The following is a 26,264-nucleotide window of genomic DNA, read 5'->3' on the forward strand; positions in this document are numbered from 1 at the left end:
ATGTAGCTAACAAGCGACCTCATCTACTGCTAACAATTAGCCTCATGCTAGTTATCGTGCTAGCGAACTTGGCTACTGGTTTAAATTACACAATAAAGTCCTTAAGCTTGGTTCAAGAATGTATTTTATTTCTACAATGAATAATTTACCCTGTTAGTAGGTCACTTTTAACAGCCCTGGCTACTGGTTTTACACTAAATCATGCTTAGCCTTGTGATTCTCCAGCTAGCGCGCTAACAGACTTTAGCCGATTTTTAGCGATTTAAATGACACTGTAATAGTTGGACTAATCATATCTACAACTTATCATATTCTCAAGCTCTAGGGAACCTGTCTATTTGTTGTAATTATTACACAATTAATTGGTAAATATAATATAAATATAATGTTTAGCCTAATGTTAGTTAAGCTGCTAGCGAACTTGGCTGTTGGTTTAAAGACACTAAAATCCTGAACCGAGTTGATGAGCTTGAACAACGAGAATTTCATTTATTTCTACAATATAATATTCATCCCCATTAAAAAGTGACTTTTAACAACCCTGACTACTGGTTTTACACTAAATCATGTTTAGACTACTGATTAATCAGCTCTCCTAAAGGGCTTGGTTACAGGTGTATGTTATCTACCTAGAGAACTTCACTAATCATTTTATTTACACAATATCATAGTGAGTATAAAGCTAGTTAGCTTGATGAACTCAGTTTTAATAATTACACAGTATAATATTTGTATAGATTTGGGTGGTGGATAGGGGCAGGAGGTTTTAGAGAGTTTAATCAGTTCACATGTACAGTGAATTTACACAATCTGACTGCTACAATTTGTCTGTTTCTTCACAAGTTAACTAATTATCAAACTTGACAGGTTATTAAGCATTAATAGGAAAGTTTGATGTTGTGTAATTGAAGAGTCAGAATTCTGAGTCCCATAAAAGTGATTTTATTACAGAGCCTGTGGATGTGCTGGGGGAATCAGTAGGTACTCCCTCTGTCCTCCAGGTATGTGTCTGATAAATAGTAATATTTAACTTCATTTGAAACCTGTAGGTCACTTTTGTCTAAGTGTGTGTGTGTGTGTGTGTGTGCACGTTAAGGTCGTTGAGCCAATCCTGCAGCTGCTGCCCCCCGAACCTCAGGACGAGCCTTCAGCTGTCATTCTGGTAAACAAATCATTCATTTATTTACTAAAACCAATCAATAGATTTTACAAGGTTGTGTTTACTGTTAAGAATGTTAGTATGAATCTGATTTGATAAGAAGCACTTATGATCTTCATGCTCTCCATTTCACAGCCGCTCGATGCTGATGAGCCGAACAACGCCTGCCGCGATGTCCGGTGCGTGTCTGCAGACTCCTCCCTCTCCCAGTCTGGGGTATTCTACAGTGCTGCAGCTGAGATACAAACACACAAACACCCTTCTTTACAAGTTCTAATGTTTACTTTTGTTTCTCTATTTCTAGCCAGTGGACATTAGAAGAGACATAGCTGGAATGATAAGGGGTCCAGAGAGTCGGCTCTACTGCTTTGACACTGCAGAGACATGCTGCTTGACTCTCGAGGTAATCACAGTCTTTATTACTCTGGTGAAGGGAATGGACATTTTTAAATTGACATGGTTTTTAGCATTTTGTTGAAATGTGGGTCTTGAATTTCATCTAATTGTCATTTGCAGGGATTCCCTTATTATACCAGCTATGAGGGTAGATTCACTGGCATTCAGGTAAGGGACTATTCATTGTGGCATTGTAAAATTATGGTAATTGCGTTGACTAATTTTGTTTGTGTGTTTTAAGGTTGTTGAGCCAACTGTTCAGCTGCTGCCTACTGAAGAAGACCAAGACTATTCACCTGTTTTTCTGGTAACCAGAGCTTTAAAGAAAGCTATAGAATATTAGTATGAAGCTGCTATGATCAGAAGCATTCACGATCTTCCTGCTTTTCTTTACACAGCCACTCGATGCTGGTGAGCTGATCAGCGCCCACCGAAACATACAGTTCCTCTCTTCAGACCCCTCCATCTCCCAGTTTAAGGTATTCTACAGTGCAGCAACTGAGATACAAACACACAAACACCCTTCTTTACAAGTTCTGATGTCTAGTTTTGTTTCTCTATTTCCAGTCAGTGGACATAAAGTCCTACTTCTTGGGGATGATAAGGGGCCCACAGAGTCGTCTGTGTTGGTTTAAAACCACCACGACACACTGCTTGACTCACCTGGTAATCACAGACTTGATTATTCTGAGGAAGAGAATTGACCTTGATTATTAGATGCTCACGTTTGTGAAATAGATCTTGAGTTCCAGCTATTTGTCATTTGCAGGGATTCCCTTATCATACCACCATAGAGGATTGTTTCTCTGGCATACAGGCAAGGGATTATTCGTTGTGGCATTAGGAAACTTTTGCTAATTGCAGTGACTAATTGTGTTCACTTTAAATTGTTCTTTTAAGTCTGAATCTGGGAGGGTTACAGAGTTCATCTCCTGTAACCGAGTGGAGACATCGTTCATCGTGCCACATTATAACACGGTAAATTTATTGCACTGTCATGAAGTGTATATTGTAGTTAGTAACTTTTGGAATTTTGTCAGATGTACTTTTATTTGTCTGCAGTGACAATATATTTTTTTTATTCAGCACAAAACCGTTTAAAACGGTAACCTGCGATTACCTGTATGTGGCTGGAGATGGGCAGCTGTACACCTCCACCTGGGAGTATGACCAGAACGACTCTGAGGTAATTCCGAGTTTCAGATCTGATGTGTATCTACATATGTTGCTATTCCCCTGGCTCGGATGCTGTAAAATTTACTGTGTGAGTTTTAATGATTTAATGATTCGGATTGCAGGAGAATGAGGAGGAGGTGGAGATGGAGGTGCCCTTTATTTGGTACGATCCTATTCACTGTTTATTGATGTAATAGTGTATTGTATGTTTAACACACACTAAGCATTTACATCTCTTCTTCCTTAGCTGCCATCTCTTAGAAAGAGGGGTGACTGACATCGGCCTGAAGGTGCCCGCTGTCCGTGAGGCGTTCGCTGTGAGCAAAACCTTTCTTCAGCTGCTGTTATTGCGCAGGTAAAGTCCACTCTGCTTTAACGTATATTGTGTACTGTCTTATATTCAGACTTTGCTTGCCAGCATCCACATCCAGGACTTCTTGTTCGTGGTGGGAAAAAGGATTGTCATGCGACTGGCAGCAGCTAACAACCAGGTGACTTTAGAATGATGAAAGACTGTTTGATTTTTGTGATGAACATCCTTTCAGTTACTCAGTCATAGCCAAAGTGAGATACAGAGATTTTCTTGTTTGTTTGAACAGGATGTAGTTGGTGTGCAGTTGGCATACGAGGCCCTGATTCGATTCCTGAGGACGCCTTCATATCAGGATTCGATTAAAGGAGAGCTCTCCGGGCCCGATGTAAGCTAATAAACGCCTGTGTGAAATGACAGATGTTTAAACAGAAAAGTTTTTGATAATATAGAAAACTGAACTTCAATATGTGAGGCTAATTTCTTTTTGTACCTTTGTCCTCTGTGCAGGTCTACCACTACAACTTCCTGGATATTTTTTTTATACCTTATTGTAAGTGTTCCAATATCTTCTGATGCCACGATACACAAATTCTCAGGATTGTACCTTAAACTCAGTGACACTATGTTGAATCTGTGTGTCATTTGTCAATAGGATCACCTTACACAGCTTTTTGAAGTACTGTTCACTCAGCCTCTGGAGCTCTACAGCAACCCAGCAGCCTTAGCCTCCATAGTTCAGATTCTCGTCCAGCAGCACGTCCAGCAGATGATGAACATTTTGGAGAAGCTCTGAGCAATGTCTTTCCCTTTGCCCTCTTCATCTTTTCTTCCTCTGTTTCATTTCATGTTTCTTCTTTTCTCTCACTTCTTTTTCCTACATTGCTCAGGCTCTCCATATGTGAGTATGAATTAATTTTATTCCTATTTTAGATTAATGTAATATTTTTAAAATCTCTTTTTTTTCCTACAGGTTGTACAGTGAACCCCAGGACTGAAGAAGGGCTTAACCCTATCTTAAGATCCCTTATCCCTTAATAATCATCCCTTATTAATCTATCCCTCTATTCCTGTCCCACTCCCTCATTCCCATAAATACCCTATAGATCATAAATAGATAAGTAGAATTGATTGTAAATAAACTTATATCTGTATAGTGCTTATATGCTTTATTTTAATAAATTTTTATATTTGTTCCTATTTCAGTCTCATTCTGAGTATTTTTAGTCATCAGTATATCTGTATATTTTTCCTTTAAAAAGCAACACAAAATGAATGTTTCACTTATATACAGATCCTTTTTAAAGAATTTCTTTTAAATGGTTCACTAAAATGTAAAAAATAGCATTTTATATTATATAATGTATTTATGTATTATACAATATATTATTTAATCTAAAAACACAAGCATGAACACAATGGCAGAAAAGAATGGAGCTCCACATTGAAGTGATAAAACAAGATGAAGGTCTTACAATACACTATACAGTTACTGGGGTGTGGTATAAATAAAAAACATGAGGTAATTATTATTAATTGGTAATCATAGTAATGTAAATAATAGGATAAGGCCTTCAACCTTCCCTCTGCTCTGTTCCCCACCTTTTCTACATGAGGTATCACGCTGACCAGAGAAAGGGTCAGTGTACTGCTCATGATTTTTGAGTTAGTGGTAAACACAAGTCAGTGTCATAGGAAGTCTCTTTCTGTTCCCATCCTCTCCTGTCTTCACTACAGCCATGTAAGTTAAATGCCCCCCCAACCCCAGATTTTGTTGATCCCGGAGCTGCACCCTCGTTGCCGGACACCCCGACTTCCTGGCCTGCCCCTTTAGATACACCTCTACTGTGTAATAATTTAAAATCTGTGTAATAATCTGTAATATTGACATGTAATGCTAAGGAGGAATCTTCATCTATCTTCATCAATAAATAAATCCAGGGAGCAACAATCACTTGTGTATTATGTGGGAGAAACTCTTACTCAGATCATAAAGAGGCAATGTTTGTGACGTAATCCTGGAAAAAGTGTTATATGAGATGGATATTATATCATTATTATTAACCTATCCTTTTTAATAAATGTAATATTTTGTAAAATTTTATTCATGTTAAAAAACATTATTCCATGTTATTTAATTCATTCATGTTCTTATTTTCTTTTGGGTAATAAACCAGTATTTTCTTTTACCACCTGAATAGCTTGTTCTCTTTCCATAGACAATTATGTACTCTTTATCTTATCTTAGGCCTACAGACTGCATAATGCAGATTTATCCCTGTATAACTGTCTGTTAGACACATTTCAACAGTATCCATCTGACCAATAACCACAAAGAAATAAAAGTGACATTCTTTACTTCTGCTTCATTCTTGATTTACTATTGTTGCAGTTCCAAGCTGCTTGATAAAACAACAGAAAAGAGATGTTGAAATGAACAATTCAGAATACCTTCAGAGGACCTTGTATTATATAAAGCTGCTATAAAAGTGCATGTGCAGAAATAATCACTCCTCATGGAAAGTTTATTGAATAGAGTATTAAGAAGAAGAAGTATTATAATGTGTGTGTGTGTGTGTGTGTTGTTTCACAAAGACAGTAAGACAGTACTTAGACAGTAAAGTCTGATCCTGAGGTTGATGAGATGAATGTGTGGGACACTCGGATGGATTATCATAAAGGAGATTCACTGTGAATACCACAATTTTCACAGTTTTAGTTAAGCTGTTCTTATTAAAATGATCGTTTTTATTTATTAATCTTTAGGAATTCACTGCTTAAGAAGTGATCTATGAGCAGTAGATATAAAGAGCTGTGCAGTAACTCCAGAGGAAATGAAAGCCATTATTGAGCTGAGTGAAATGTAACAGTTTTTTATTTTTTATTTTATTAGCAGTAACAACAAAAAAAGTCTATTTTTAAGAATTTATCTTCAGATGTTTAATATAAAAGCTGTTTCCTGGTTGACAGGTAATTTCTTTATTTTCTGCTCTCTGGTTGAGCATCGCCTGGCTTGCTTTCTACAGCTTCAGCCTCAGCTTCTTCCTGAACCATGTTTTCAGCCTCATCCACTTCTAAAAAAAAAAATCTTGATTAGCTTTTTCAATATGATGTAATGTTTAGATTGTATTCATTGACACAGATAAAATGTTGCACTTCAATTCCTCATTAATTTAATATCAGCAGATCACCAGGTACATTACCGACATCATGACATGATATTAATACCTGCTTTGATGAACCGGACTTTCTTCTTTCTTCTGCCTCGTGTCCCTTTTTGGTCCATTTCTTCTTCTCCTTTTCACAGCTGGTGCTTTCCACAGCAGATGTGCTGTTCTCTGGTTCTACAGCTTCGGACTCAGCTTCAGCCTGAACCAAGTTTTCAGCCTCATCTACTTCTGAAAAGAATTTGCATTTTACATGTGGTGTAATGTTTAGATTGTATTCATTGACACAGATATAATGTTTCATATCAATTCCTCATTAATTTAATATCAACAGATCTCCAGGTACATTGCTGACATCATGACATGATATTAATATTCATACCTGCTTTGTTGACCAGGACTTTCTTCTTTCCTCCTCCTGGTGTCCCTCTCGTGGGCCAGAAACAAAATCATGATTCACAATTAAAATCTGATATAAAGTTTTGACTAAATTAATTGACACAGATAAACTTCATTATTATTGATATTTATTACATAATTAGGAAATAATATACAATGTCTTAAACACTACCACTATTGACATTTTTGATTATTAATAATACTTTTTTATTAATAAAGGATGAATTTGTATTTTTTTTAAACTTTTTTTTAATTTTGTTTAGTTACTTATTTCTTTGAGTAGTTGATGTTCAGAGGGATCGTGTGCAGTTTAGTTTACAGTTAAAGAGCTGTATCAGTGTGAGTGATTGCTTTTACAAACTTCTTCTGGAAAGTTACATGATACACAATTTATTTATTTTATTTTATTTTTCAGCTTCTGTCTGCAGCACCTTCAAGCATTTATCTTATGAACATTGTCCATGTCGGTTTTGTGGTATCCTGAACTAAATATTATTATCACAATGGAAAATGCTTCCTGGATTGACCACTAGGTGTCACTGTGTGATTACTGCTGTTAATATGCTCTCACTAGTTACTGAGAGAGTTGAGTTTTTGGGCTGAAAATGAAGAAAATCTAATCGGTTGTATGCCAGGTTCATTTTTGTTCATTTACTTACTCATTTTCTGGCTGCTCGTCATTTCAGCGGTTTTCATAAAGACATTAATATAATTAACATTAAACTAGCATCCAGAGTCTGCTTGTCATACATTGCTGAGAGAAACATGGCGATCATGAGTGTCTGAGAAATTACAAGCTTCTTACAGATTTCTTTTTTTAATGCTAAAGTCAGCCCTGTTCTGTTGTTTATGTCCATAATAGGTAAACATTTCTGTGTCAGAGTTTCATACAGTTAGAGGATGAACTGATTTACATGAGAGCATTGTGTATAACATGCCCCATACAGGAAGTATTTATATTTATACATTTTTTATACTGTGTAGTAATTATACTTTGTTTATCAGGGAGAAAGAGTTACTGAAGGAGAAGAGGCGAAAAAGACTTAGTTACTTTTCCCCGAACAAAAGGTACAAACCTTTGCATAGTAAACTTTCATATTTAAGCAATGCAAATGTTTTAAAGTCTTTGTAATTGCCTAATGTTTCTAAGCTCTAATTATTACTCATGTATTGTTTAATGCTTCGAAGAAAAGCAGACTTTTACCAGAAGCTCTTTTAGAAAAGCTGGGGAACAATAATCTGTTTCGGGTCGGGAAGAAAGGAAAAAAATGGGGAAGAAGGGGAAAGAGAGAAAAAGAGAAAAAAAGAGAAGAAAATGTGCGTTTTTACAAACAAATCAGAAAAAATTCAAGTCCCCCTCCCATCCACACTGATCCGGCTCGAATCCCACCTCAGACAAGGATTAAATATTGCATTCTGTTTAGAAATGGCAACTGTTATTCTACAGAAACAGTCCTGCTGTCAAAATGAGTCAAGTTCTAAGTCCTGTGTAGTTAGCTGACTTCAATTATTTAATTATCTGCAAAATATGACCTACTGTTAGAAATATTGTCTGACACACACCATAACAATATACATAAGTGATGATTTATTATAAAATACTAACAAAGTATAGAAATCTATAAACGAAAAACTACCAATATTTATATTATTAAGTATAGATTTAATAATATAAATTAAAAAAAAGTTAAGGATATTCGGCTTTGGGTGAAATTTCAGGATGCACCTAAAATGCACTATAACCTTTACAGGTGAACTTAATTTGACCTTCTCTACACTTTTGAATGCACATGTCCAACTGTTCAGTGTTTCAGTACTTTTTGCATAACTTGCTGTTTTCTAACAAGATGCTTAATGGCAAAATTCACAACTGGTGTTTGATCCATGAATCGACCAATACATTTTCTGGTTCAATTAGAATTGGTATTTAAACAGTCCTCTTCATCATGCTGTTCACATTTTGACATCATGAGACACCAAGACCATACCTAACAATTGATCAACAGTACCTCACCATTGCGAGGCTTCAGACAGGATGTTCTCAGAGGGAAGTGGCCACTGAGCTTAGAGTGTCACAGAGTGTCATCAGCAGGTTGCGAAAGAGATACAGAGAGACTGGAAGAGTCACAGAAAGGCATAGAAGTGGACGTCCTTTGGCCACATCCCGCGTTGATGACCGCTTCATTGTGAACAGTGCCCTGCGGTACCGGATGATGAATGCCACTCAACTCCAGGCACATTTAAGGGAGATGAGAGGCACCCAAGTGTCATGTCAGACCATTTGAAACCGTTTACATCAATGTGTTCTGTGTGCTAGACGACCTGCAAAGGGTACCTGACCACACCACCAGGCACAGGCGTCGGGCCAGGGAGCTTTTACGCTGGATGAGGGACCAGTGGACCTCAGTGCTGTTCTCTGATGAAAGTCAATTCACGTTGAGCAGAAATGATGGCTGCCAACGATGTTGGAGACGTCAAGGAGAGCGCTATGCATCATCCACTGTTGTGGTGGTGTTACAGTCTGGGCAGGTGTGTCTACTCAATACAGAACTACATCTTGTGAATGGTACAGTGACAAGCCAATACTACCTGAATAACATCATTAATCCAGTTATTGTGCCCCTGCATGAACAACACAGGCCTAATTTCTTCATCATGGACGACAATCCTCCGGCTCAACGAGGTCGCATCATTAGGGAACAGCTGCTGGAGGCTGGGGTACCTCAAATGGAGTGGCCTGCACTTTCTCCAGACCTTCCAGAAATCTAACAGCAGCAGACATTCCCCTATTTACATCAACGGGTCTGAAGTTGAGCGTGTCTCCAGCTTTAAGTTCCTGGGTGTCCACATCTCTGAGGATCTGTCCTGGCATCTGAACACCTCAACTCTGGTTCGGAAGGCGCAACAGCGTCTTTACTTCCTAAGGAGACTGAAGAAAGTTCACCTATCCCCCAAGATCCTGACCAACTTTTACCGCTGCATCATTGAGAGCATCTTGACGAGCTCCATCACAGTGTGGCATGGCAGCTCCACGATGTGTGAAAAGAAATCATTGCAAAGGGTTGTGAAAACCGCCCAACGCATCATCGGCACCCAACTACCTGCCATTGGGTCTCTTCACCACAGTAGATGTCTGCGCAGAGCACACAAAATAATCAAGACTCCTCCCACCCGAGTCACAAACTGTTCAACCTTCCATCCAGGAGGAGATACAGGTCCATCCTCACCAGAACCAGTAGGTTTAGGGCCAGTTTTTTTCCTTCAACCATAAAACTACTGAACTCTACACTACACCGCTAGGACACTCATGTCTTTCTACACTTACCACTTTACAGTTCTGCTCCACTCTGTACATTCTGTTAATATAATATTTTTCTCTGTTAAACATTCTGTTGTACATTCTGTTATAATATAAGTTTTTCTCAGTGTGTAATATAATTAATGTACATATTGTCCATTTCATAGATTACACCTAGTATTATCTATTTTTCTCTATTTATATGAATTTACATATACTATATTTATACATACTATATAATATATGTATATTATCTGTTACTGTTGTACAAACATTGTACATAATGTACACATTTTTAGCACAATTATAATTACACCTGTCACTTTATCTACTGTAAATACTACTTGCACATACTTCTCTATGCACACTCTGACATAGCCTTATTTATCGATGTACATATTTACATATTTATCTGCACTTGTTCATTGGCAGAATTTCTATTATTTGTACTTCTGGTAGATGCTAAACAGCATTTCATTGCCATGTACCTGCACTCTGCAATGACAATGAAGTTGAATCTATCTATCTATCTATCTATCTATCTATCTATCTATCTATCTATCTATCTATCTATCTATCTATCTATCTGTCTGTCTATCTATCTATCTATCTATCTATCTATCTATCTATCTATCTATCTAATGCACAGGGTTTCACCCTGTCCACCAGGTGCCTCAAAAGCGATGGGCCAAAACGGGCAGATGTGAACGTTTGTGTGCATCGCTGCATGTCAAAGCTTTTCCGTAGGACAGAAATACCTGTTCTCGTCTAGACCTGATCGGTTAGCAGTACACCCCACATGGCTCGCCAGCTCATCACAGGGCACTGCGCAAATACATTCACGCCCTCGCTCATACCTAATAGCGATTTGTTTCAGCCTATCCACCTACTGGCGTGTCTTTTGCAGGTGAGAGGAAACCGGAGAACACCCAGTGTACACGCACGGGGACTCCGGACAGACTGCAAACTGGTGACCCTGCAGCTGAGAGGTGGGACCTCTTTTAAGTCTTTTGAGACAGTCTGTGCAGACATTCTGTTGATCTTAAAGCGAATTGTTTAAACTGCTGTTTCCTCAGGTGTAACTCATCCGGAATTGCCGTAAATTGCCACTAGAGGCCAATCCTGGGTGCTGCGCACAGCTGCACGAGGCCCACACACCTGTTTGTGTCTCCCTGGTGGTCTAGTGGCTAGGATTCGGCGCTCTCACCGCCGCGGCCCGGGTTCGATTCCCGGCCAGGGAAGCGAACTATTTTTCGTGTCCGGCTAGAGCTAGCAGCTGCAAGAAGTGGGTTCACTGAAACTTCCCGGCGGCTAGTAAAAGCTGTCCTTCGAGCCGGATTTGAACCAGCGACCTAAGGATGTCCATTTATAAGCACCTACAGTCCTCCGCTCTACCAGCTGAGCTATCGAAGGGCGGGTGCAGGGCCATCTTTGGGCAGCGACCTGGCAAACAGGACCCCTGGCGATTTTGTCTGTTACGAGCCATGTAGTGCAGCGGTTTCAGGGGCACTAGGCCAGATTTACTGGGGCCTATAAATGTGCTTGTCGTTGTTGGACCCTTCTCTCCGCTCTACCAGCTGTGCCGAAGCTGGGGAACCATAGTCTGTTTCGGGTGGGGAAGAAAGGAAAAAAATGGGAAAGGAGGGGAAGGAAGAAAAAAGAGAAGAAAAGAGAAAAAAGAGAAGAAGAGAAAGAAAGGAAGAAAGCAAAGGAGAGACAGAGTGCCACGTGTGATTCATATGCACCTGTTTTGTAATTTTTTTAAAAATATGTGCTAAAAATAAGTCCCCCTCCCATCCACATCGACCCAGACCGACCGAATCCCACTTCAGACAAGGATTAAATTAATTTATATAATTTAATTCAGTTTAGAAATGGCAACTGTTAGTCTACAGAAACCTTCCTGCTGTCAAAATGAGTCAAGTTCTAACTCCTGTGTAGTTAGTTGACTTTGATTATTTAATTATCTGTAAAATATGGCTCAGTACGTACTGTTAGAAATATTGTCTTTTTTTATTTTACATAGATAAGAATACAGCACAAGACACACACCATAACAATATACATAAGTGATAAATTATTATAAAATACTAACAAAGTATAGAAATCTATGAACAAAAAACTACCAATATTTATATTATTAAATATATATGTTGAAGCACACACCTAAATAAACTTATAATGATAAAACAAAGAATACATTCAAGTCAGGTCAAGAATCTTTTATTGTCCTTTTGAACACATATAGCTGATGCAGTACACAGTGAAATGAGACCACGTTCCTCCAGGACCCTGGTGCTACATAAACAACATAACATAATTACAAAACACAGAGCTAAGGACGGAAAGTAAGCTGTCCTAGCTTCATAAAGTACATTGTGTGCAACTTGGTGCTAACAGTGCAAGACAAAAGACAGTGCAAAGAGATAATACAGTACGTATAGCAGCAGTTGAATAATGAGCAAATACAATTCAAATAATACATTATTTAATACATGTACCCTAATAATAAATACAAGTGACAAATTATAAAATAGCAATATATTAAACTATAAACAAAACAGAAAAATACTATTTAAACATCAAATGTTGAAATATAAAATACATGTAACTTTGTAAGAATACAAGCACTATATGCAACATAATCTATATTTTCTTTATTTTTTTGAGCAACTGCTGTTTCGTCTCTGTCACTGGACAATAAATTCTGGCCTTGTCCTGGCTATGTCCAGTTGCTGATGTCCTAGAACGACCACACTTTCCGCAAGTGTCAGCCTTCACTTAATGTATGCACGTGGTTGACATGGCACAGATGGTTGAAATGCTGTTGGAGGAACACGGCTTGGTTGATGGACCATCACGTAGGGTGGAGTACTGCTGGGCTGGGGAGTGCTGGTTGCTGAGGCTCCAGGGTCCATGTCCAGGGTCCGAATGTGGGTTCGGTGTGGGGACCATGCTTGATAAAAGTGCTGGGCTCGATGGAAACAGCACCAGCTTGCGCCAGTATGACTAAAACATGATGAAAAAAATATACATTAACAGTCTACATATATGGCAGTAAAATTTAAGCAGTGGGTAAAGAGTTTAGGTGAGATATTTCAGATGTAATATACTGAGATGAATAATACCAGTACACTATGATGAATAATACCAGTACACTATGATGAATAATACCAGTACACTATGATGAATAATACCAGTACACTATGATGTATAATTTTTTTGTTTATTTATAACACTTATCAATACATGATACACATCGAGGCATGGATTTAAACAAAAAACAGCTCTTACCTGGGGCGGTATAATGTTCCAAATCCTCCTAAAAATTAAGGTTACTCACAGCACATGATTATAATACTCCAAAAGTTATTTCAAAAATGATCTATTATCTATAAAGCTATTGCAAAAAATTATCGAATAATAAACACAAACTAAAGTTAAAATATGAAGTCTAAACGAACCAGCGTGTGCGCTCTGCTTAAATGTCAGTTTAAAGACGATACGAATTAAAAAAAACAAACCTCTTCACTCACTCTAGCTGACGCAATCACACTAATAATAATAATGATAAATAGTGACGATAACAAGACTAACAATAATAATAATAATAACAATAATAATAATAATAATAATAATAATAACAAACATCATCATCATCTCCGTGGACCCCAATGCGCACGTGGGGTCGCATCTCTTCATCTTTGACGTCATCTGCGTCATCGCTGCTGTAGAGTGGTTTATTTGTATTTAAACTGTCTCCATGGTGATGACGCGTTCATCGAGTAGTTTCAAGTCAAAACCTGCATTGAGTTTCTGCGTGGCAACAGATAAACATCGTCTCCATCACCACAACTCTACAGATCTACAACTCTACAAGTCAACTCTACAATCAGCGACTTTCAACGAAGGACTTCTGAACACACCATGTCTATCCGAGGATTTCTTCAGGGACTGAAGAACTGGACTCTGGGTGAGATCGCCTGTGCTGCGGGTCTGGTCACTCTGTCTGCCGGTGCGGGATACTTCATTTACCGCAGCCTCCGGACAGAAAGAGCTCCTCCTGACCACACTGAGCTTCCTCAAGGTAGGAGGAGCTTTATCCTACCTCGTGATTTTATTGTCTCACTGATTTTACAATGAATCCAGTAGAAGGTACAGTGTTACAGTCTAATGTTATGTAGCTAACAAGCGACCTCATCTACTGCTAACAATTAGCCTCATGCTAGTTATCGTGCTAGCGAACTTGGCTACTGGTTTAAATTACACAATAAAGTCCTTAAACTTGGTTCAAGAATGTATTTTATTTCTACAATGAATTATTTACCCTGTTAGTAGGTCACTTTTAACAGCCCTGGCTACTGGTTTTACACTAAATCATGCTTAGCCTTGTGATTCTCCAGCTAGCGCGCTAACAGACTTTAGCCGATTTTTAGCGATTTAAATGACACTGTAATAGTTGGACTTATCATATTCTCAAGCTCTAGAGAACCTGTCTATTTGTTGTAATTATTACGCAATTAATTGGTAAATATAATATAAATATAATGTTTAGCCTAATGTTAGTTAAGCTGCTAGCGAACTTGGCTGTTGGTTTAAAGACACTAAAATCCTGAACCGAGTTGATGAGCTTGAACAACGAGAATTTCATTTATTTCTACAATATAATATTCATCCCCATTAAAAAGTGACTTTTAACAACCCTGACTACTGGTTTTACACTAAATCATGTTTAGACTACTGATTAATCAGCTCTCCTAAAGGGCTTGGTTACAGGTGTATGTTATCTACCTAGAGAACTTCACTAATCATTTTATTTACACAATATCATAGTGAGTATGAAGCTAGTTAGCTTGATGAACTCAGTTTTAATAATTACACAGTATAATATTTGTATAGATTTGGGTGGTGGACAGGGGCAGGAGGTTTTAGAGAGTTTAATCAGTTCACATGTACAGTGAATTTACACAATCTGATTGCTACAATTTGTCTGTTTCTTCACAAGTTAACTAATTATCAAACTTGACAGGTTATTAAGCATTAATAGGAAAGTTTGATGTGTAATTGAAGAGTCAGAATTCTGAGTCCCATAAAAGTGATTTTATTACAGAGCCTGTGGATGTGCTGGGGGAATCAGTAGGTACTCCCTCTGTCCTCCAGGTATGTGTCTGATAAATAGTAATATTTAGCTTCATTTGAAACCTGTAGGTCACTTTTGTCTAAGTGTGTGTGTGTGTGTGTGTGTGCACGTTAAGGTCGTTGAGCCAATCCTGCAGCTGCTGCCCCCCGAACCTCAGGACGAGCCTTCAGCTGTCATTCTGGTAAACAAATCATTCATTTATTTACTAAAACCAATCAATAGATTTTACAAGGTTGTGTTTACTGTTAAGAGTGTTAGTATGAATCTGATTTGATAAGAAGCACTTATGATCTTCATGCTCTCCATTTCACAGCCGCTCGATGCTGATGAGCCGAACAACGCCTGCCGCGATGTCCAGTGCGTGTCTGCAGACTCCTCCCTCTCCCAGTCTGGGGTATTCTACAGTGCTGCAGCTGAGATACAAACACACAAACACCCTTCTTTACAAGTTCTAATGTTTACTTTTGTTTCTCTATTTCTAGCCAGTGGACATTAGAAGAGACATAGCTGGAATGATAAGGGGTCCAGAGAGTCGGCTCTACTGCTTTGACACTGCAGAGACATGCTGCTTGACTCTCGAGGTAATCACAGTCTTTATTACTCTGGTGAAGGGAATGGACATTTTTAAATTGACATGGTTTTTAGCATTTTGTTGAAATGTGGGTCTTGAATTTCATCTAATTGTCATTTGCAGGGATTCCCTTATTATACCAGCTATGAGGGTAGATTCACTGGCATTCAGGTAAGGGACTATTCATTGTGGCATTGTAAAATTATGGTAATTGCGTTGACTAATTTTGTTTGTGTGTTTTAAGGTTGTTGAGCCAACTGTTCAGCTGCTGCCTACTGAAGAAGACCAAGACTCTTCACCTGTTTTTCTGGTAACCAGAGCTTTAAGGAAAGCTATAGAATATTAGTATGAAACTGCTATGATCAGAAGCATTCACGATCTTCCTGCTTTTCTTTACACAGCCACTCGATGCTGGTGAGCTGATCAGCGCCCACCGAAACATACAGTTCCTCTCTTCAGACCCCTCCATCTCCCAGTTTAAGGTATTCTACAGTGCAGCAACTGAGATACAAACACACAAACACCCTTCTTTACAAGTTCTGATGTCTAGTTTTGTTTCTCTATTTCCAGTCAGTGGACATGAAGTCCTACTTCTTGGGGATGATAAGGGGCCCACAGAGTCGTCTGTGTTGGTTTAAAACCACCACGACACACTGCTTGACTCACCTGGTAATCACAGACTTGATTATTCTGAGGAAGAGAATTGACCTTGATGATTATTAGATGCTCACGTTTGTGAAATAGATCTTGAGTTCCAGCTATTTGTCATTTGCAGGGATTCCCTTATCATACCACCATAGAGGATTGTTTCTCTGGCATACAGGCAAGGGATTATTCGTTGTGGCATTAGGAAACTTTTGCTAATTGCAGTGACTAATTGTGTTCACTTTAAATTGTTCTTTTAAGTCTGAATCTGGGAGGGTTACAGAGTTCATCTCCTGTAACCGAGTGGAGACATCGTTCATCGTGCCACATTATAACACGGTAAATTTATTGCACTGTCATGAAGTGTATATTGTAGTTAGTAACTTTTGGAATTTTGTCAGATGTACTTTTATTTGTCTGCAGTGACAATATATTTTTTTATTCAGCACAAAACCGTTAAAACGGTAACCTGCGATTACCTGTATGTGGCTGGAGATGGGCAGCTATACACCTCCACCTGGGAGTATGACCAGAACGACTCTGAGGTAATTCCGAGTTTCAGATCTGATGTGTATCTACATATGTTGCTATTCCCCTGGTTCGGATGCTGTAAAATTTACTGTGTGAGTTTTAATGATTTAATGATTCGGATTGCAGGAGAATGAGGAGGAGGTGGAGATGGAGGTGCCCTTTATTTGGTACGATCCTATTCACTGTTTATTGATGTAATAGTGTATTGTATGTTTAACACACACTAAGCATTTACATCTCTTCTTCCTTAGCTGCCATCTCTTAGAAAGAGGGGTGACTGACATCGGCCTGAAGGTGCCCGCTGTCCGTGAGGCGTTCGCTGTGAGCAAAACCTTTCTTCAGCTGCTGTTATTGCGCAGGTAAAGTCCACTCTGCTTTAACGTATATTGTGTGCTGTCTTATATTCAGACTTTGCTTGCCAGCATCCACATCCAGGACTTCTTGTTCGTGGTGGGAAAAAGGATTGTCATGCGACTGGCAGCAGCTAACAACCAGGTGACTTTAGAATGATGAAAGACTGTTTGATTTTTGTGATGAACATCCTTTCAGTTACTCAGTCATAGCCAAAGTGAGTTACAGAGATTTTCTTGTTTGTTTGAACAGGATGTAGTTGGTGTGCAGTTGGCATACGAGGCCCTGATTCGATTCCTGAGGACGCCTTCATATCAGGATTCGATTAAAGGAGAGCTCTCCGGGCCCGATGTAAGCTAATAAACGCCTGTGTGAAATGACAGATGTTTAAACAGAAAAGATTTTGATAATATAGAAAACTGAACGTCAATATGTGAAGCTAATTTCTTTTTGTACCTTTACTCCTCTGTGCAGGTCTACCACTACAACTTCCTGGATATTTTTTATGAGCTGATTCTCTTCGGCTTCTTTAAAAATGGCTCAACACCTCAGCTAGTAAGTGTCTCATCAGATTTAAGTTTCAGAACATGGTCTATTTTACCTCATTTTGATTTCCCTTATTTTTTAATCCTGATAAAACATGGCAAAAAGTCTGTTGTCTTTCTTTTCTAAAGTTTAAGGGAGGATTCTTGGAGCGCCTGCTTCAGCTCATCAGCATGTGGGATATAGACGTGTGGGAGCCTGCAGCAGAGCTGTACTTCAAAGTGCTTATTGTAAGTGTTCCAATATCTTCTGATGCCACGATACACAAATTCTCAGGATTGTACCTTAAACTCAGTGACACTATGTTGAATCTGTGTGTCATTTGTCAATAGGATCACCTTACACAGCTTTTTGAAGTACTGTTCACTCAGCCTCTGGAGCTCTACAGCAACCCAGCAGCCTTAGCCTCCATAATACAGATTCTCGTCCAGCAGCACGTCCAGCAGATGATGAACATTTTGGAGAAGCTCTGAGCAATGTCTTTCCCTTTGCCCTCTTCATCTTTTCTTCCTCTGTTTCATTTCATGTTTCTTCTTTTCTCTCACTTCTTTTTCCTACATTGCTCAGGCTCTCCATATGTGAGTATGAATTAATTTTATTCCTATTTTAGATTAATGTAATATTTTTAAAATCTCTTTTTTTTCCTACAGGTTGTACAGTGAACCCCAGGACTGAAGAAGGGCTTAACCCTATCTTAAGATCCCTTATCCCTTAATAATCATCCCTTATTAATCTATCCCTCTATTCCTGTCCCACTCCCTCATTCCCATAAATACCCTATAGTTCATAAATAGATAAGTAGAATTGATTGTAAGTAAACTTATATCTGTATAGTGCTTATATGCTTTATTTTAATAAATTTTTATATTTGTTCCTATTTCAGTCTCATTCTGAGTATTTTTAGTCATCAGTATATCTGTATATTTTTCCTTTAAAAAGCAACACAAAATGAATGTTTCACTTATATACAGATCCTTTTTAAAGAATTTCTTTTAAATGGTTCACTAAAATGTAAAAAATAGCATTTTATATTATATAATGTATTTATGTATTATACAATATATTATTTAATCTAAAAACACAAGCATGAACACAATGGCAGAAAAGAATGGAGCTCCACATTGAAGTGATAAAACAAGATGAAGGTCTTACAATACACTATACAGTTACTGGGGTGTGGTATAAATAAAAAACATGAGGTAATTATTATTAATTGGTAATCATAGTAATGTAAATAATAGGATAAGGCCTTCAACCTTCCCTCTGCTCTGTTCCCCACCTTTTCTACATGAGGTATCACGCTGACCAGAGAAAGGGTCAGTGTACTGCTCATGATTTTTGAGTTAGTGGTAAACACAAGTCAGTGTCATAGGAAGTCTCTTTCTGTTCCCATCCTCTCCTGTCTTCACTACAGCCATGTAAGTTAAATGCCCCCCCCAACCCCAGATTTTGTTGATCCCGGAGCTGCACCCTCGTTGCCGGACACCCCGACTTCCTGGCCTGCCCCTTTAGATACACCTCTACTGTGTAATAATTTAAAATCTGTGTAATAATCTGTAATATTGACATGTAATGCTAAGGAGGAATCTTCATCTATCTTCATCAATAAATAAATCCAGGGAGCAACAATCACTTGTGTATTATGTGGGAGAAACTCTTACTCAGATCATAAAGAGGCAATGTTTGTGACGTAATCCTGGAAAAAGTGTTATATGAGATGGATATTATATCATTATTATTAACCTATCCTTTTTAATAAATGTAATATTTTGTAAAATTTTATTCATGTTAAAAAACATTATTCCATGTTATTTAATTCATTCATGTTCTTATTTTCTTTTGGGTAATGAACCAGTATTTTCTTTTACCACCTGAATAGCTTGTTCTCTTTCCATAGACAATTATGTACTCTTTATCTTGTCTTAGGCCTACAGACTGCATAATGCAGATTTATCCCTGTATAACTGTCTGTTAGACACATTTCAACAGTATCCATCTGACCAATAACCACAAAGAAATAAAAAGTGACATTCTTTACTTCTGCTTCATTCTTGATTTACTATTGTTGCAGTTCCAAGCTGCTTGATAAAACAACAGAAAAGAGATGTTGAAATGAACAATTCAGAATACCTTCAGAGGACCTTGTATTATATAAAGCTGCTATAAAAGTGCATGTGCAGAAATAATCACTCCTCATGGAAAGTTTATTGAATAGAGTATTAAGAAGAAGAAGTATTATAATGTGTGTGTGTGTTGTTTCACAAAGACAGTAAGACAGTACTTAGACAGTAAAGTCTGATCCTGAGGTTGATGAGATGAATGTGTGGGACACTCGGATGGATTATCATAAAGGAGATTCACTGTGAATACCACAATTTTCACAGTTTTAGTTAAGCTGTTCTTATTAAAATGATCGTTTTTATTTATTAATCTTTAGGAATTCACTGCTTAAGAAGTGATCTATGAGCAGTAGATATAAAGAGCTGTGCAGTAACTCCAGAGGAAATGAAAGCCATTATTGAGCTGAGTGAAATGTAACAGTTTTTTATTTTTTATTTTATTAGCAGTAACAACAAAAAAGTCTATTTTTAAGAATTTATCTTCAGATGTTTAATATAAAAGCTGTTTCCTGGTTGACAGGTAATTTCTTTATTTTCTGCTCTCTGGTTGAGCATCGCCTGGCTTGCTTTCTACAGCTTCAGCCTCAGCTTCTTCCTGAACCATGTTTTCAGCCTCATCCACTTCTAAAAAAAAAAAAAATCTTGATTAGCTTTTTCAATATGATGTAATGTTTAGATTGTATTCATTGACACAGATAAAATGTTGCACTTCAATTCCTCATTAATTTAATATCAGCAGATCACCAGGTACATTACCGATATCATGACATGATATTAATACCTGCTTTGATGACCCGGACTTTCTTCTTTCTTCTGCCTCGTGTCCCTTTTGGTCCATTTCTTCTTCTCCTTTTCACAGCTGGTGCTTTCCACAGCAGATGTGCTGTTCTCTGGTTCTACAGCTTCGGACTCAGCTTCAGCCTGAACCAAGTTTTCAGCCTCATCTACTTCTGAAAAGAATTTGCATTTTACATGTGGTGTAATGTTTAGATTGTATTCATTGACACAGATATAATGTTTCATATCAATTCCTCATTAATTTAATATCAACAGATCTCCAGGTACATTGCTGACATCATGACATGATATTAATATTCATACCTGCTTTGTTGACCAGGACTTTCTTCTTTCCTCCTCCTGGTGTCCCTCTCGTGGGCCAGAAACAAAATCATGATTCACAATTAAAATCTGATATAAAGTTTTGACTAAATTAATTGACACAGATAAACTTCATTATTATTGATATTTATTACATAATTAGGAAATAATATACAATGTCTTAAACACTACCACTATTGACATTTTTGATTATTAATAATACTTTTTTATTAATAAAGGATGAATTTGTATTTTTTTTTAAACTTTTTTTTAATTTTGTTTAGTTACTTATTTCTTTGAGTAGTTGATGTTCAGAGGGATCGTGTGCAGTTTAGTTTACAGTTAAAGAGCTGTATCAGTGTGAGTGATTGCTTTTACAAACTTCTTCTGGAAAGTTACATGATACACAATTTATTTATTTTATTTTATTTTTCAGCTTCTGTCTGCAGCACCTTCAAGCATTTATCTTATGAACATTGTCCATGTCGGTTTTGTGGTATCCTGAACTAAATATTATTATCGCAATGGAAAATGCTTCCTGGATTGACCACTAGGTGTCACTGTGTGATTACTGCTGTTAATATGCTCTCACTAGTTACTGAGAGAGTTGAGTTTTTGGGCTGAAAATGAAGAAAATCTAATCGGTTGTATGCCAGGTTCATTTTTGTTCATTTACTTACTCATTTTCTGGCTGCTCGTCATTTCAGCGGTTTTCATAAAGACATTAATATAATTAACATTAAACTAGCATCCAGAGTCTGCTTGTCATACATTGCTGAGAGAAACATGGCGATCATGAGTGTCTGAGAAATTACAAGCTTCTTACAGATTTCTTTTTTTAATGCTAAAGTCAGCCCTGTTCTGTTGTTTATGTCCATAATAGGTAAACATTTCTGTGTCAGAGTTTCATACAGTTAGAGGATGAACTGATTTACATGAGAGCATTGTGTATAACATGCCCCATACAGGAAGTATTTATATTTATACATTTTTTATACTGTGTAGTAATTATACTTTGTTTATCAGGGAGAAAGAGTTACTGAAGGAGAAGAGGCGAAAAAGACTTAGTTACTTTTCCCCGAACAAAAGGTACAAACCTTTGCATAGTAAACTTTCATATTTAAGCAATGCAAATGTTTTAAAGTCTTTGTAATTGCCTAATGTTTCTAAGCTCTAATTATTACTCATGTATTGTTTAATGCTTCGAAGAAAAGCAGACTTTTACCAGAAGCTCTTTTAGAAAAGCTGGGGAACAATAGTCTGTTTCGGGTGGGGAAGAAAGGAAAAAAATGGGGAAGAAGGGGAAAGAGAGAAAAAGAGAAAAAAAGAGAAGAAAATGTGCGTTTTTACAAACAAATCAGAAAAAATTCAAGTCCCCCTCCCATCCACACTGATCCGGCTCGAATCCCACCTCAGACAAGGATTAAATATTGCATTTTGTTTAGAAATGGCAACTGTTATTCTACAGAAACAGTCCTGCTGTCAAAATGAGTCAAGTTCTAAGTCCGGTGTAGTTAGTTGACTTCAATTATTTAATTATCTGCAAAATATGACCTACTGTTAGAAATATTGTCTGACACACACCATAACAATATACATAAGTGATGAATTATTATAAAATACTAACAAAGTATAGAAATCTATAAACGAAAAACTACCAATATTTATATTATTAAGTATAGATTTAATAATATAAATAAAAAAAAAGTTAAGGATATTCGGCTTTGGGTGAAATTTCAGGATGCACCTAAAATGCACTATAACCTTTACAGGTGAACTTAATTTGACCTTCTCTACACTTTTGAATGCACATGTCCAACTGTTCAGTGTTTCAGTACTTTTTGCATAACTTGCTGTTTTCTAACAAGATGCTTAATGGCAAAATTCACAACTGGTGTTTGATCCATGAATCGACCAATACATTTTCTGGTTCAATTAGAATTGGTATTTAAACAGTCCTCTTCATCATGCTGTTCACATTTTGACATCATGAGACACCAAGACCATACCTAACAATTGATCAACAGTACCTCACCATTGCGAGGCTTCAGACAGGATGTTCTCAGAGGGAAGTGGCCACTGAGCTTACAGTGTCACAGAGTGTCATCAGCAGGTTGCGAAAAGAGATACAGAGAGACTGGAAGAGTCACAGAAAGGCATAGAAGTGGACGTCCTTTGGCCACATCCCGCTTCATTGTGAACAGTGCCCTGCGGTACTGGATGATGAATGCCACTCAACTCCAGGCACATTTAAGGGAGATGAGAGGCACCCAAGTGTCATGTCAGACCATTTGAAACCATTTACATCAATGTGTTCTGTGTGCTAGACGACCTGCAAAGGGTACCTGACCACACCACCAGGCACAGGCGTCGGGCCAGGGAGCTTTTACGCTGGATGAGGGACCAGTGGACCTCAGTGCTGTTCTCTGATGAAAGTCAATTCACGTTGAGCAGAAATGATGGCTGCCAACGATGTTGGAGACGTCAAGGAGAGCGCTATGCATCAGCCACTGTTGTGGTGGTGTTACAGTCTGGGCAAGTGTGTCTACTCAATACAGAACTGCCCTACATCTTGTGAATGGTACAGTGACAAGCCAATACTACCTGAATAACATCATTAATCCAGTTATTGTGCCCCTGCATGAACAACACAGGCCTAATTTCTTCATCATGGACGACAATCCTCCGGCTCAACGAGGTCGCATCATTAGGGAACAGCTGCTGGAGGCTGGGGTACCTCAAATGGAGTGGCCTGCACTTTCTCCAGACCTTCCAGAAATCTAACAGCAGCAGACATTCCCCTATTTACATCAACGGGTCTGAAGTTGAGCGTGTCTCCAGCTTTAAGTTCCTGGGTGTCCACATCTCTGAGGATCTGTCCTGGCATCTGAACACCTCAACTCTGGTTCGGAAGGCGCAACAGCGTCTTTACTTCCTAAGGAGACTGAAGAAAGTTCACCTATCCCCCAAGATCCTGACCAACTTTTACCGCTGCATCATTGAGAGCATCTTGACGAGCTCCATCACAGTGTGGCATGGCAGCTCCACGATGTGTGAAAAGAAATCATTGCAAAGGGTTGTGAAAACCGCCCAACGCATCATCGGCACCCAACTACCTGCCATTGGGTCTCTTCACCACAGTAGATGTCTGCGCAGAGCACACAAAATAATCAAAGACTCCTCCCACCCGAGTCACAAACTGTTCAACCTTCCATCCAGGAGGAGATACAGGTCCATCCTCACCAGAACCAGTAGGTTTAGGGCCAGTTTTTTTCCTTCAACCATAAAACTACTGAACTCTACACTACACCGCTAGGACACTCATGTCTTTCTACACTTACCACTTTACAGTTCTGCTCCACTCTGTACATTCTGTTAATATAATATTTTTCTCTGTTAAACATTCTGTTGTACATTCTGTTATAATATAAGTTTTTCTCAGTGTGTAATATAATTAATGTACATATTGTCCATTTCATAGATTACACCTAGTATTATCTATTTGTCTCTATTTATATGAATTTACATATACTATATTTATACATACTATATAATATATGTATATTATCTGTTACTGTTGTACAAACATTGTACATAATGTACACATTTTTAGCACAATTATAATTACACCTGTCACTTTATCTACTGTAAATACTACTTGCACATACTTCTCTATGCACACTCTGACATAGCCTTATTTATCGATGTACATATTTACATATTTATCTGCACTTGTTCATTGGCAGAATTTCTATTATTTGTACTTCTGGTAGATGCTAAACAGCATTTCATTGCTATGTACCTGCACTCTGCAATGACAATGAAGTTGAATCTATCTATCTATCTATCTATCTATCTATCTATCTATCTATCTATCTATCTATCTATCTATCTATCTATCTATCTATCTATCTATCTATCTATCTATCTATCTATCTATCTATCTGTCTGTCTATCTATCTATCTATCTATCTATCTATCTATCTAATGCACAGGGTTTCACCCTGTCCACCAGGTGCCTCAAAAGCGATGGGCCAAAACGGGCAGATGTGAACGTTTGTGTGCATCGCTGCATGTCAAAGCTTTTCCGTAGGACAGAAATACCTGTTCTCGTCTAGACCTGATCGGTTAGCAGTACACCCCACATGGCTCGCCAGCTCATCACAGGGCACTGCGCAAATACATTCACGCCCTCGCTCATACCTAATAGCGATTTGTTTCAGCCTATCCACCTACTGGCGTGTCTTTTGCAGGTGAGAGGAAACCGGAGAACACCCAGTGTACACGCACGGGGACTCCGGACAGACTGCAAACTGGTGACCCTGCAGCTGAGAGGTGGGACCTCTTTTAAGTCTTTTGAGACAGTCTGTGCAGACATTCTGTTGATCTTAAAGCGAATTGTTTAAACTGCTGTTTCCTCAGGTGTAACTCATCCGGAATTGCCGTAAATTGCCACTAGAGGCCAATCCTGGGTGCTGCGCACAGCTGCACGAGGCCCACACACCTGTTTGTGTCTCCCTGGTGGTCTAGTGGCTAGGATTCGGCGCTCTCACCGCCGCGGCCCGGGTTTGATTCCCGGCCAGGGAAGCGAACTATTTTTCGTGTCCGGCTAGAGCTAGCAGCTGCAAGAAGTGGGTTCACTGGAAACTTCCCGGCGGCTAGTAAAAGCTGTCCTTCGAGCCGGATTTGAACCAGCGACCTAAGGATGTCCATTTATAAGCACCTACAGTCCTCCGCTCTACCAGCTGAGCTATCGAAGGGCGGGTGCAGGGCCATCTTTGGGCAGCGACCTGGCAAACAGGACCCCTGGCGATTTTGTCTGTTACGAGCCATGTAGTGCAGCGGTTTCAGGGGCACTAGGCCAGATTTACTGGGGCCTATAAATGTGCTTGTCGTTGTTGGACCCTTCTCTCCGCTTCTACCAGCTGTGCCGAAGCTGGGGAACCATAGTCTGTTTCGGGTGGGGAAGAAAGGAAAAAAATGGGAAAGGAGGGGAAGGAAGAAAAAAGAGAAGAAAAGAGAAAAAAGAGAAGAAGAGAAAGAAAGGAAGAAAGCAAAGGAGAGACAGAGTGCCACGTGTGATTCATATGCACCTGTTTTGTAATTTTTTTAAAAATATGTGCTAAAAATAAGTCCCCCTCCCATCCACATCGACCCAGACCGACCGAATCCCACTTCAGACAAGGATTAAATTAATTTATATAATTTAATTCAGTTTAGAAAATGGCAACTGTTAGTCTACAGAAACCTTCCTGCTGTCAAAATGAGTCAAGTTCTAACTCCTGTGTAGTTAGTTGACTTTGATTATTTAATTATCTGTAAAATATGGCTCAGTACGTACTGTTAGAAATATTGTCTTT

The 26,264-nt window shown here is 38.4% G+C and overlaps 4 non-coding genes across 4 annotated transcripts; 2 read left to right on the plus strand and 2 right to left on the minus strand.

The window, feature by feature from the left end:
- The first annotated feature begins 11,074 nt into the window (after positions 1-11,074).
- trnae-cuc (transfer RNA glutamic acid (anticodon CUC)) lies at positions 11,075-11,146 on the plus strand. Its single transcript has one exon. It is a non-coding gene; the product is annotated as a tRNA-Glu (tRNA).
- An 83-nt stretch (positions 11,147-11,229) lies between these two features.
- Positions 11,230-11,318, minus strand: trnay-gua (transfer RNA tyrosine (anticodon GUA)). The gene is given in 2 exon segments: positions 11,230-11,265; positions 11,282-11,318. It is a non-coding gene; the product is annotated as a tRNA-Tyr (tRNA).
- Positions 11,319-25,419: 14,101 nt separating this feature from the next.
- Positions 25,420-25,491, plus strand: trnae-cuc (transfer RNA glutamic acid (anticodon CUC)). Its single transcript has one exon. It is a non-coding gene; the product is annotated as a tRNA-Glu (tRNA).
- Positions 25,492-25,575: 84 nt separating this feature from the next.
- Positions 25,576-25,664, minus strand: trnay-gua (transfer RNA tyrosine (anticodon GUA)). Its single transcript is given in 2 exon segments — positions 25,576-25,611; positions 25,628-25,664. It is a non-coding gene; the product is annotated as a tRNA-Tyr (tRNA).
- Positions 25,665-26,264: the final 600 nt, after the last annotated feature.

This window comes from Hemibagrus wyckioides, linkage group LG07 (assembly GCF_019097595.1).
Source record: "Hemibagrus wyckioides isolate EC202008001 linkage group LG07, SWU_Hwy_1.0, whole genome shotgun sequence".
NCBI lineage: Eukaryota > Metazoa > Chordata > Actinopteri > Siluriformes > Bagridae > Hemibagrus > Hemibagrus wyckioides.